The sequence below is a fragment of the Engraulis encrasicolus genome, chromosome 19, assembly GCF_034702125.1.
Source record: "Engraulis encrasicolus isolate BLACKSEA-1 chromosome 19, IST_EnEncr_1.0, whole genome shotgun sequence".
NCBI lineage: Eukaryota > Metazoa > Chordata > Actinopteri > Clupeiformes > Engraulidae > Engraulis > Engraulis encrasicolus.
This window is the reverse complement of record NC_085875.1, coordinates 48698993-48711074: the sequence shown is the minus strand read 5'-3', so window position 1 is coordinate 48711074 and position 12082 is coordinate 48698993.

Below are 12082 nucleotides of genomic sequence, written 5' to 3'. Positions count from 1 at the left end.
GCTCCGCGTCGGGGTCTAAAGATTCTCTCTGTCGTGCTGCTATTCCACGGTAGCGACCTTCTCGCCGAACGTTAACCCTTACATAATGCCTGTATGTCATTATGTAGTGTCTGCTGTTGACTGGCGTCCTAATCATGTAATAATTCCTTAGGCTATCACTAGGTGGCAGCAGGTAGCCAATTGTAGTAGCCTAGCTGTCAAAAGAAGGCAAATGCCGTGAGCTCGAGTCAATACAAAGAGAGTTATTTCAATTGGATTTAGGACTACCGGTACTTGTAAGTGGGATGCAACGGCACCATTGACAGCAATGAACGGCACCGATTCCATTGTGCTTGGTATGTAAACGAAACACCCTTCACAAAACAAGAGAGACTATTTTGTTGGCCTGCGTAAGCAAACAGAGAACCAAGCAACATTTATGAGGGGGGGGGGAAAGGTAAACGGGAGAGTCCTTAAAGCTAGCTACCACGTAGCTGAACTTGTAGCTAAATCAAAAGTCACACAGTGGCAGAGACGCTAATATGCCTACCTGCCTGCAAAGCCATTGTAAATGAGATGCTTGGACCTGAAGCGGTTAAATAAATAGCCAAAGTCCCTCTCTCAAATAACACAATTTCCAGACATTGACATGTCTCTGCTGACATCGAAAGTGTGGTTTTGGAAAAGATCCGTATCCGTGAGAAATTTGCGTTGCAACTTGACGAGGCTGATAGTGGACATGCGCAACTCCTGGCCAATGTGCGTTTTGCGGATGGAGACGCAATCAGAGAACGTTCTATTTTGCAAGGCATTGAACAGAGATTGATATTAAACATGCATATTCATATTGTAACAGTGAAATCTTTCCTAAATATCATTGCTACTGTCAGAATAAGCATTATTTTCTGTATTTCTGCAAATAGAATGCTTTTGGACAGAATAACAATTTGCATATAGTACTTTGAAGTTTATAGCTTATAAGGGTCAGTGCACTTTTTATTTGAAAGAGGAAATTTAAAAGATGATTAAACAAAAAATTGCGTTTATTTGATTGCTATTCAAGACACTTTTATAAGAATGACTATATTGTTAGGCGGCTAATTTGTTTTCATTATTTCATCATTTTTGGTTGGTGGTGTGCCGCGAGATTTTTTGAAGGGAAAAAGTGTGCCCTGGCACAAAAAAGGTTGGGAAATACTGGGTTAAACCATAGTCACCGTGCTGAAAAAAACGTGACAACTATAGGAAGTGTTGTAAAATATTTGTTTGCGTAATGCTGAATGGCTAGTGACTCGGGAAAACCACTAGCCACAATGGCCAGCAAGTGAAAAACTTAATGTCAAGCCCTGGGGCACACATATATCCTTTCATGTGCAAGCACATAAACACACCCACACACATGCATTCTTCCAAACACAATCTCATTCCCCCCACTCAGCCACCCACACACAGACTTACACACAAATGTAACACCAGGTTCAAACACCAGTAAAGTTGTTGACACAATTGAAGAGCCAGGAGACAGTTTCAAATACATTTGAGGGTTTTATTACAAGCTACACATTGAAGACAAAAGGAGGGTTGGAGGAGTAGCTGTTCACCAACATCTAACACCGCACACCGGGAATATGGCAATCTTGTGAACAACAAGCCACTGCAAAGACACACAAGAGTTAGGTGTGAAAAGGGTTAAAACACTACAACAACATCAGAATAAAATATCTAATATCTAAATATCTAAATACAATATCTAAAAGTATAAAAACACACATTACCCAAATCCAAACTACTACCTATGCTGGGCCACTGGCTGGAGTAATTGGTGGTGCACAGTGTCCCCAGTACAGGTTGGCCACCCTGTATGGGACAGAAATCAAAAGCAAATGAAATAGCACATACACTCCAATCATACACCAATCACACATTGAAACTGTACTCACGCATGCACTCATAACCATCAACGAGACCATGTTGCCAGGTTGCACAGCCTAGCTACTGGGGATCATTTAAGTTAGACAGGTAAGTCAAACAGTTACATCACTCACACTCACCCTCACCCTCACACTCACATTCACATTCACATTCACAAAAGAACAATCTGTGCACCACCAACCTTACCCCCTTCACAAAGAAGACCAAGAGGGCCCAGCACCACCAACTTCCTGTTTATATAGGGAGCCATCTTTTCAGACAGGGCACTTCTTGTCTCAGCACCACAGCTCCCCTACTGTCCCGGCCCAGTCATTGCATCCAACCGACAACATCGTCCATTCTGTTACACAAACACAGAACAAACACACACACACACATAGCGTACACTACTTTGGCACAAGCACATGCACTCACACCAACCATAAAAATACTATATAGTGCCAGAAAGCAGAATGAAAATGGTCTTTATTAATTTGTATCAACAGCCGCACGTCCAAGGATGGATCATGAGTCGGTGGGCCCCTTGACCAGACAATAATTAAGGCCCCCTCCATTGGTGTGGCACGTTTATAAAAAAAAATAGGGATTTAGACCCCTTGACTCTTGGGCCCTTGAGCCTGGGCCCGTTAGGCCCATGCAGTAATGCATCCTTGCACATGTAATCCCAATCATAAACTGGTCATTAATGTGAGTGTAAGCATTCTCAATGTCCGTGGGAGGCTGTTCTCTCTAAAGATGTTCTTTCTCCATTTCAGTGGCTCTACCTCACTCTGCATGCCTGAATGCACCTCATTTGGATCGAAGAGGAAGGCCATATGGTGTCGATCTTATTATTCATGATTTTGCAATAAAGCTTCTCCAAAAGCAATGCAAACAAAGATACAGACATCAAAGTAACGTCCCTGTGCACAACCACTGTCCAGGTGCTGGTGGTGTGCAGTAAGAGTAATCCAAGTAAATGAAGGATGAAGGATGAAGGATGAAACAAAGATACAGACACATCACAATGCAAATACAGATACAACTCTCATCTTGTTTGTTTCGGCTATGATCAATTCTGATGAAAATGCTTTTTTTTGCAATGTTAATTCATCATTACTCTACTGCAAACCAAATTGCCCCATGGCGGCATGGGGACAATAAAGTACTACTACTACTACTAATTTCATTGCACTGTGTTTTCGTGATGTGAGAGTAGCCTAATGCATGTCTGCATATGTGTTTGTCATTGTTTCATTTTTATTTTTGACAATGTCTTTGTCATAAATGCATACAGTGTAAGCTAAGGGTTGTATGAATGTTGGCTGTTTTCTGTACTCTGCTTTGTGTTTCCCGCCCAACTGGGCTGCTTAGGATGGCTGTCTGTAGAGAAAAATGGGTAAAGGGCATTTTGGTTTTGAGCATTTTTCAGTCTCATCTGGCAACCCTGTTGGGAAACCCTGTTCTATACTCTTGTATGTGTGTGTGACCTGCCTCAGAACTGAAGATGGAAATTAGTTAGCCTATTTTACCAATTCTGGCATATTCATGTCAATATTCATAGGCTATTATATGAATGTGCATGGTCTCTTTTAAATAAACTAATATACTGAGGCACTGAGATATTGCTTCTTTCATTTGTATTACATACAGTATGTATTTAATATTTCAAGAATGTTTAAGTGGTGTAAAATATGTGTTTGTGTAAGGCCACAGTTGTCCACAATTGCTTCTGGTTTGCCTTTCCATTTCCCAGTGAAGGTCTTTTTCAAGCCTATTTTCTTCATCAGACTGTTGAAGGCTGGGTCTGTTGAAGAATGCATGCAGGGAAACACATTGTCTGAGTAAACAGGGGAAATCAGAAACGGCACCCTGGCCCCTTGGACAATGCTAGATGCTTGACAGACAGACAGACAGGCAGACAGACAGACAGACAGACAGACAGACAGACAGACAGACAGACAGACAGACAGACAGACAGGGTCATTGCAGTACCTGGCCCGATGTCTCTGGGGAGACATATGCAATATGCACACATTCTTTTTTATTGGCTTTAGTGGGTGTAGGTGCCCTGTCTAAGGTGTTGTCATCAAAAAACCTTGCTGTAGCCATGCATGAGTATACCTCTGAGCAGACAGAATAAGAGTTGTTTCTCTCTCTCTCTCTCTCTCTCTCTCTCTCTCTCTCTCTCTCTCTCTCTCTCTCTCTCTCTCTCTCTCTCTCTCTCTCTCTCTCTCTCTCACACACACACACACACACACACACACACACACACACACACACACACACACACACACACACACACACACACAGACTTGTTTTTAGTCAGACGGCTGCACACTTGAAATCCCCTTTGTTTTGTTTTGTTCCATGCCAAAATTACTTTTCGATCAGGGAGGTCTTCTGAATCTGATCAATCAAGCTGTTATTTTTTTATTTTTTTTATTTTTTTAAATCACATGCTGTGTACAATTCACCTGGTTTAAGATACCTTTGCCCCTTTATAGAGCCAGAAGGATAGTGTAACACTTTCTATTTTCATCATAGTCAGCAAGAAAGGAAAGTCCTGAGACAGTCAGAGAGGTAGACAAAATAAATGCACATCCAACCAAGATCAAAGAACCACAGGGCTAGAATATCAAAGACCAAAGAGGCCAAGTTTGCAACGCCGATGGCCGATGCAGACATTGGCATCAAGCCTGAGGTGAGTCACTCCAACACACAGGTGAAAACTGAAGATGAAGAAGCAGCTGACTCACCCAAACCGCAGCTGGAAGGTGAATACTTCACACGGTCTGGCAGACAAGTAAAGGTACCAGACAGATACAAACCTTACACACACACATGCACACGTAAACAATATCTCAGAATGCACATACAGTATTCACACATACATCACCAAGCCCAAGGCTCCTGTTGGACTATTAAAAGAAGAAAGAAGAAGAAAAGACTTGTAATACTGAAAAAAAAGAAAAGAGAAAAAAATATATAAAAAAGAGAAAAACAAACATTTTATATACAAAAGGAAATGTAATGTAATGGGACTACTGTTTATTGCTTTAGATGCTTGCCTCTGTAGTATTATGATAACACTTATAGTTACGTGCGTTGATCATTACAATATCTACTGAAATTCTCCATCACATAATCATTCATGTTATGTCTATTGTACATCAGAATCAATCATGTAACATCTCTGGAACATCTGTATTGGTGCTAAACAGCTAAGACTCTAGACTTGGATGATCAACTGAGTATTTATGTGAATATCATGATGTATGGTAAATACTGTACCTGGATGCACCAGCTCCTTGGAGATTATATAATGTCTGCTCATTATTATATCCCCGAAACGCGGAGCGTCGGGGATGTAATGGTTTTGCGTCCGCCGCGTCCGCCGCGTCCGCCGCGTCCGCCGCATAAGGTCTTTCGTGTTAACGCGATAACTTTTGAACGGATGTTTGGATTTGTCCCAGATTTTTTTGGTGAATGCTCTAGGGCAGGTTCATGAACTGATTCGAGTTTGGAGGTAAACACTTTCAAGATGGCCGAATTCAAGATGGCCAAATTTTTGTTTGGTCCATAACTTCTGACCGGGTGGATGGATTTGTCCCAGATTTGGTGTGTGAATGCTCTAGGGTAGTTTCATGAACTGCTTCGAGTTGGGAGGTCAACACTTTCAAGATGGCTGAATTCAAGATGGCCGAATTTGTGTTTGGTCCATAACTTCTGACCGGGTGGATGGATTTGTCCCAGATTTGGTGTGTGAATGCTCTAGGGTAGGTTCATGAACTGATTTGAGTTTAGAGGTCAACACTTTCAAGATGGCTGAATTCAAGATGGCCAAACTTTTGTTTGGCCCATAACTACTGACCGGGTGGATGGATTTTTCCCAGATTTTGTGTGTGAATGCTCTAGGATAGGTTCATGAACTGATTCGAGTTTGGAAGACAACACTTTCAAAATGGCAGAATTTTCATTTGGCCCATAACTTCTGACTGGGTGGATTGATTTGCCCGGTAACACCTTATTTTAATGGTTCACCATTTCAGTGAATCTACCATATTAGGTACAGTGTAATAGCCAATGTAACAATATTTAATACCATGTAATACTAGTGTAATACCAGTGTAACAATATGCAATATCAGGTACAGTGTAATAACGAGTGTAACAGTATGCAATATCATGTAATATAGTGTAATACCAGTGTAACAATATGCAATACCATGTAATACCACTTACGCACAAACACATGATGTAAGTAAAAAAAATGGCGGTGTTACACTGGTATTACATTGTATTAAATATTGTTACACTGGTTATTACACTGTACCTAATGTGGTATATCCACTGAACCATTAAAACAGTATTACCATTTGCCCCATTTTTTGCTTCATTTTCACAATAGTCGTTTGGTTTTAAGCCTATGCACGCCATGTCACGTCTGTATGTATCATATACGTTTACGAAATGGTGGACGGGAGTGGTAGGAATGATGGGGGACTGGAAGCGTCGCGTTTCGGGGATATACCTTAAGCAGTCGAAGGCGACTGCACAGGCAGTCTAGTTACAATATAATGATAACTAGATTGCAATCTCACAGAAAATGCTGTAAGCGGGCTTGCCTTTTGGGGCAGAGATGAGCAGTTTTATTTTTGATACATCTATCCCTAAATTAAAAACAAACTACTATTGAGAAAACAAAGCTAAAAGAAATTTTGGGAAAAAATCCATCCACCCAGTCAGAAGTTATGGGCCAAACCATTCAGCCATCTTGGATTCAGCCATCTTGAAAGTGTTGTAGCTCCGCGTTTTGGGGATATACTAAATGACATACATGGTATTTTTAGTTGGCTAAGGAACACTGCATATGATATAATTTTGAAAATCAACATGGGTCCGAGTGGGATTCGAACTCACAACCTCCATATCTCTAATCCAGCACTTTTGCCATTGATACTAAATGACATACATGGTATTTTAAGTTGGCTAAGGAACACTGCATATGATATAATTTTGAAAATCAACATGGGTCTGAGTGGGATTTCCAACTCACAACCTCCATATCTCTAATCCAGCACCTTTGCCATTGATACTAAATGACATACATGGTATTTTAAATTGGCTAAGGAACACTGCATATGATATAGTTTTGAAAATCAACATGGGTCCGAGTGGGATTCGAACTCACAACCTCCATATCTCTAATCCAGCACCATTACCATTGAGCTAAGCAGCTGGCTGTCATAAACATTCCAGCAAGACAATATCACATTGCATTGAAGAGCTGAACAATAGACTTATAGAACTGTAGTTGCAGGTGCTTGTTAAGAATAGAATGTTGAGAGAAAGTGACAGTTGAGATGGAACCCTATATTGACTGCACCTGTTCTGATTGACTGTATGGCAGTTAGTATGATGCTCTAAGGCAGAGGGCAGAATCAAAAACAGTTTTTTGTCTTTAGCTTACTGTTGTTAAAAGACTAAAAAGAATTGGCACATGACCTGTGTACAGATTGAAGTCATAAATGTGTTCTTTCTTACAGTCTTTGAATGAAGTTTATAGGTCAAACGGTTCAGTCACAAATGGACCTCTTGTGGAAGATGTGCTGACCTCTTCAGGAAGGCACTTCAAGAGTCAATGGGAAAAGCAATGGGGACAGCCCTGCCGTTTTTACACACCTGCCATTTAAAAAGTAATGGGAGTTGGGACATGATACTTTCACGGTTTGGAGACATCTCATAGAGCTCACTAACAACTCGTCAACTAAACTTCTAGGTGAAAGTGTTGATGTTTCATGACCGAAAAAGCCTCCTACACTCTGATCTGTATAGTGGCGGAACACTGGTTCATGAAGGTTCTACCATTGTTTTCAATTGGGACCCAAACTTGCACAAAATCGCCAAAAACGGAAGAAACATGGACACGCCTATATCAGTACAAATGATCTCCGAGCCGAGCCGGTCGTTTTAGGGTTTGAACGGTGTCTCTATCTCGAAAGGCCTAGGAGGAGATCCATTTTCTATTTTTACTAGAGATGCACAGGATCCAAGATCCGGTTCCGGATCCGGCAGGATAATAGGGTTTTTCACAGGATCCGGATCCGGCAGGATCTTAAGCAGTGGATCCGGTATCCGGCAGTTACCTAAAAATCAGGATTTGGTGCATCTCTAGCCTAGGTTTTTCAGTCAGTCTTTCACAACCCCAATTGCTGCATGGAGTGAAAGCCCTTTGGAAGCGGCCAGTGCAGGCAGTGTGGCAGTAAGCCAATGAGTCTAAAAAATAGTTTGAGCCAACATAATAAAAAGGGCCCACGGGTGCGAGGCTATATGTTACAACCCTTTCGTAGGATCCGGTATCTGGTTCCGGATCCGGCAGGATCTTAAGCAGTGGATCCGGTATCCGGCAGGATCCTAAAAATCAGGATCCGGTGCATCTCTATTTTTTACTGCCCTGCACAAGAGAAGCAACAAAGCAAGCATAAACATACTTAGAGATTACTAGAATCGGGCCTTGCTCTGCAAGCCCGCTTAATAAAACAGACTTGGGGGGCAGTAAAATGGTTGGGAGACTTTTGCATTGGCAAAGGAAAGTAAAAAAAAAAAACAAAAAAAAAAACAGAACTTCCTGTGCCTGCATCTAAACAAGACATGTACCTGTAATGAACAAACAGGTTCATAGGGTATGAAGCCACCAGGGCTGTAGTACTCGAGTCCGGACTCGGCCCGAGTCCGGTCTCAAGTCCGTTTTTTTATGGACTTGGACTTGTCTCGGACTCGGTATTGTTTGGACTCGGACTTGTCTTGGACTCAGACAATGGTCTTGCCAAATTAGGCTTTTGGAATGGCCGGGTCTGTCATTAAGTTTTGTTTAGAACACTGGCCATCATAGATTGTAAAGTGGAGCTTGAAATCCAATAACAAACAAGTTTTGTCTTCACATCCATGCCATATAGGTTATCTTCTAAGGTTCACACTATTGACATTCATCCTTTTCATTGTCAAACACTGACCGACATGTGACTCGAACTTGACTTGGACTCGAATCTTTTTGGACTCGGTCTTGTCTCGGACTCGAACCTCTTTGGACTCGGACTTGTCTCGGACTTGACTAGTACTGGTCTTGGACTTGTCTTGGACTCTACAAAGGTGGACTTGACTACAGCCCTGGTAGGCACACACACAGGTCACAGTGTCCAGAGAGGATATGGAGGATGTTTAACCACAAACAGGTTCTACATATTAGAATCTACAAATTCTACATTTTGTTTCAGGTGGTTCTGTTATTAATCAGTCCAGGGTACTAGCAAAATTAATTAGTAGGCTAAACGAAACGATGGATCTGACACCCCCCCCCCAACAAACAGAATACATACACCTAAACATACCCCCCCCCCCACATACTGTACACACACACTCAGTCACAATCACACATACATATGCACACACAGACACACACACACAGACACACACACACACACACACACACACACACACACACACACACACACACAGGGTGTCTGTGTGTGTGTGTGTGTGTGTGTGTGTGTGTGTGTGTGTGTGTGTGTGTGTGTGTGTTTTCTAAACCACATTTCTTCTTCTTTCCACACGAGTCACTGCTGACAAGTCAATAATGTGATCTGCAGTCACCCAACACTCTGAAGCAAAGACTGTGACATCATCATGTCTCATGACATGCACAGAGGGTGCCTTTACTTAAACATATTTGTATGACCATTTTGGGCTTTTATTTTATAGGACAGAAGGACATGAAGTGAGGCTAAGGTGTGTGTGTGTGTGTGTGTGTGTGTGTGTGTGTGTGTGTGTGTGTGTGTGTGTGTGTGTGTGAGAGAGTGCGTGTGTGCAGGCCCGTTTCTAGAATTTTGGGGCCCTAGGCAAAGGGGCTGTTGGGGGCCTGGGAAGGGGGGGGGCGTGCTCTGGGAAGCCACGGTGCATGGGACCGCTTTTGGGTGGCACTTCAGTCATTCTCACATGCCATTACACCATTACAACATAATGTCACAGAATCCATGTAAACCTAATGGAATGCAATCTACCTGTAGTTATTATAATATGGTTGACTGGCGGCAAACGGCAGACTAAATCACAAGTGTTGTCCAGCAATTCGAAAAGAATGCGCAAGGCAGCATGGGTACTCCCAGGCTAATAATATTATGGGCAAACCTGGAGCTGAACCTGGGCAAATACTGGTATGCCTCAGAGGCTTTTAAGTTGTCCATGGCTTTTCCATCCGTTGCTAGTGAGTCCACGAAATAAGCACAAATATTTCCATATGTTACGTTCGGCCATGTTGTCATACTATCCTCCCAGTTCTGCACATAATTCGGGTGGGGGATAGTAACGCCATCTCCTGTCAAAGTATTTAAACTGTGTTCCCACATTATTAGCTTGCGGTCTAAGTGTGAGTTGTCAAGGTTTGTTTACATTGGAAACGCTGCGCAACCCACTTCCGGCGGATGTTCCCTGCATTTAGAAGAGTAATGGCGCCACCCAGTGTTTGTGACGTAAACTTGTCTATAGTCTCATGATTTCATGAAGTAATGTTCTGTTGTGTAGGCCTATAGGCTATGTAACCTTGCCTTACCTTGTCACGAGTGCATACCCCAATCAGGTTTTTTGACCCGACCAAAATCATGATCTGCATTGCCAATCACAAATAAATAATTAGGTCTAATCTTTCCAACCACTTTTAAAATCCAACAGAGGGTGCACCATTTGTGAAACAAACTATTGAGACTCATAAAACAGCAGAACAGTCCAGAAACCCAAGGCTTGCAGGCACAGTGGCGGGTGATATTGGTAAGCAAGAATTCTGTGTGTTCCCCAGACGAGAATTCAGACAACCTCCCTCCTTCTGCTCAGTCATTTTTCTTGCACGCTGCGTTTCGTCATTCACCCCACGAAATGTTTGCATTGTAATGGGCTACCATTACAGCAACAACTCACATTAACACTCAACCACCTGCGTTACTCCGTGATTGCAGTTGTGACAGGGGACAAATATTAACCCAGTGCCCTTATCTTAAACGTTGTCTTGACCGCGTAGGCTATAATGTATCCCGACCTTTCACTGTTATCCATGCGTTTCCGACCATAACCATCTTCCACGTTCACTTCCACCTTGTAATCCACACCATAGCTAAAAGCAAGAGAGGGACTATTGTGCTACAATTTGGCGATTCCTCTCAACTCACTCGTGTTATCCGAAATATTGCACATTTGACCACATCCAAAACAGTTCCGCTTCGACAAAAGGCGCGTTATTGAACAATCTCAAGACGTTTGCCCAGTGCTTGTTACAGCGGATTTTCAGTGCGATGTCACTGGCCTGGGACAGTTTGATTGCAGTACAGAGAGTAATATGTTGTCTTCGAGATAACTTTTTATTATAAAAGCAACTGGCTTGAGCCAAAAAATGTAAAGTAAACTGGCGTCTGTGCAGCATCCTCTGAGAGAGATATTTTAGCTTTCCTTTCAGTTTGTATTGTGCATGATTTTACGATGTCGCTGCCCCTTCAGCTGGGGGTATTTTGACTATACTGTCGTTGGGCTTTTCGGCACTTGACCTCACGCTGTGTCGCTGATGCAAACCCATTTGAAGGGGGCCCCCTCGAGCAGGGGGTAGGCCTATTCGGGAGGCGCTGTTGCTACCCTCGCAGCAGAGCCGTTCATACAGATGACAGTAGCGTATTATAAAGCTATTTAAAATCGTCATTGCGGTTGAATACAAAACATGTCGTCCGTGGGGGCCCCTCCTACTCGGGGGCCCTAGGCAGCTGCCTACTTTGCTTACCTTAACGCAACGGGCCTGTGTGTGTGTGTGTGTGTGTGTGTGTGTGTGTGTGTGTGTATGTGTGTGTGTGTGTGTGTGTGTGTGTGTGTGTGTGTGAAAGAGAGAAAGAGCGCATGGACCCAAGTCCTGTCATGGTTTGGTAAGTATCTGGATGACGGCACAAGAGACAGTGAGAGAGGGGGGGGGGGGGGGGATGTGGTCACATGGCACACACACATCGCCTTACAGTTCCACCCACCAACTCCTACTGTCTCTCACACACGCGCACACGCACACACACACACACACACACACAAACACACACACACACACACACACACACCAGATACACTAGACCATACAACGTACAGTACGTACGCAGAGTATTTTGGCATCG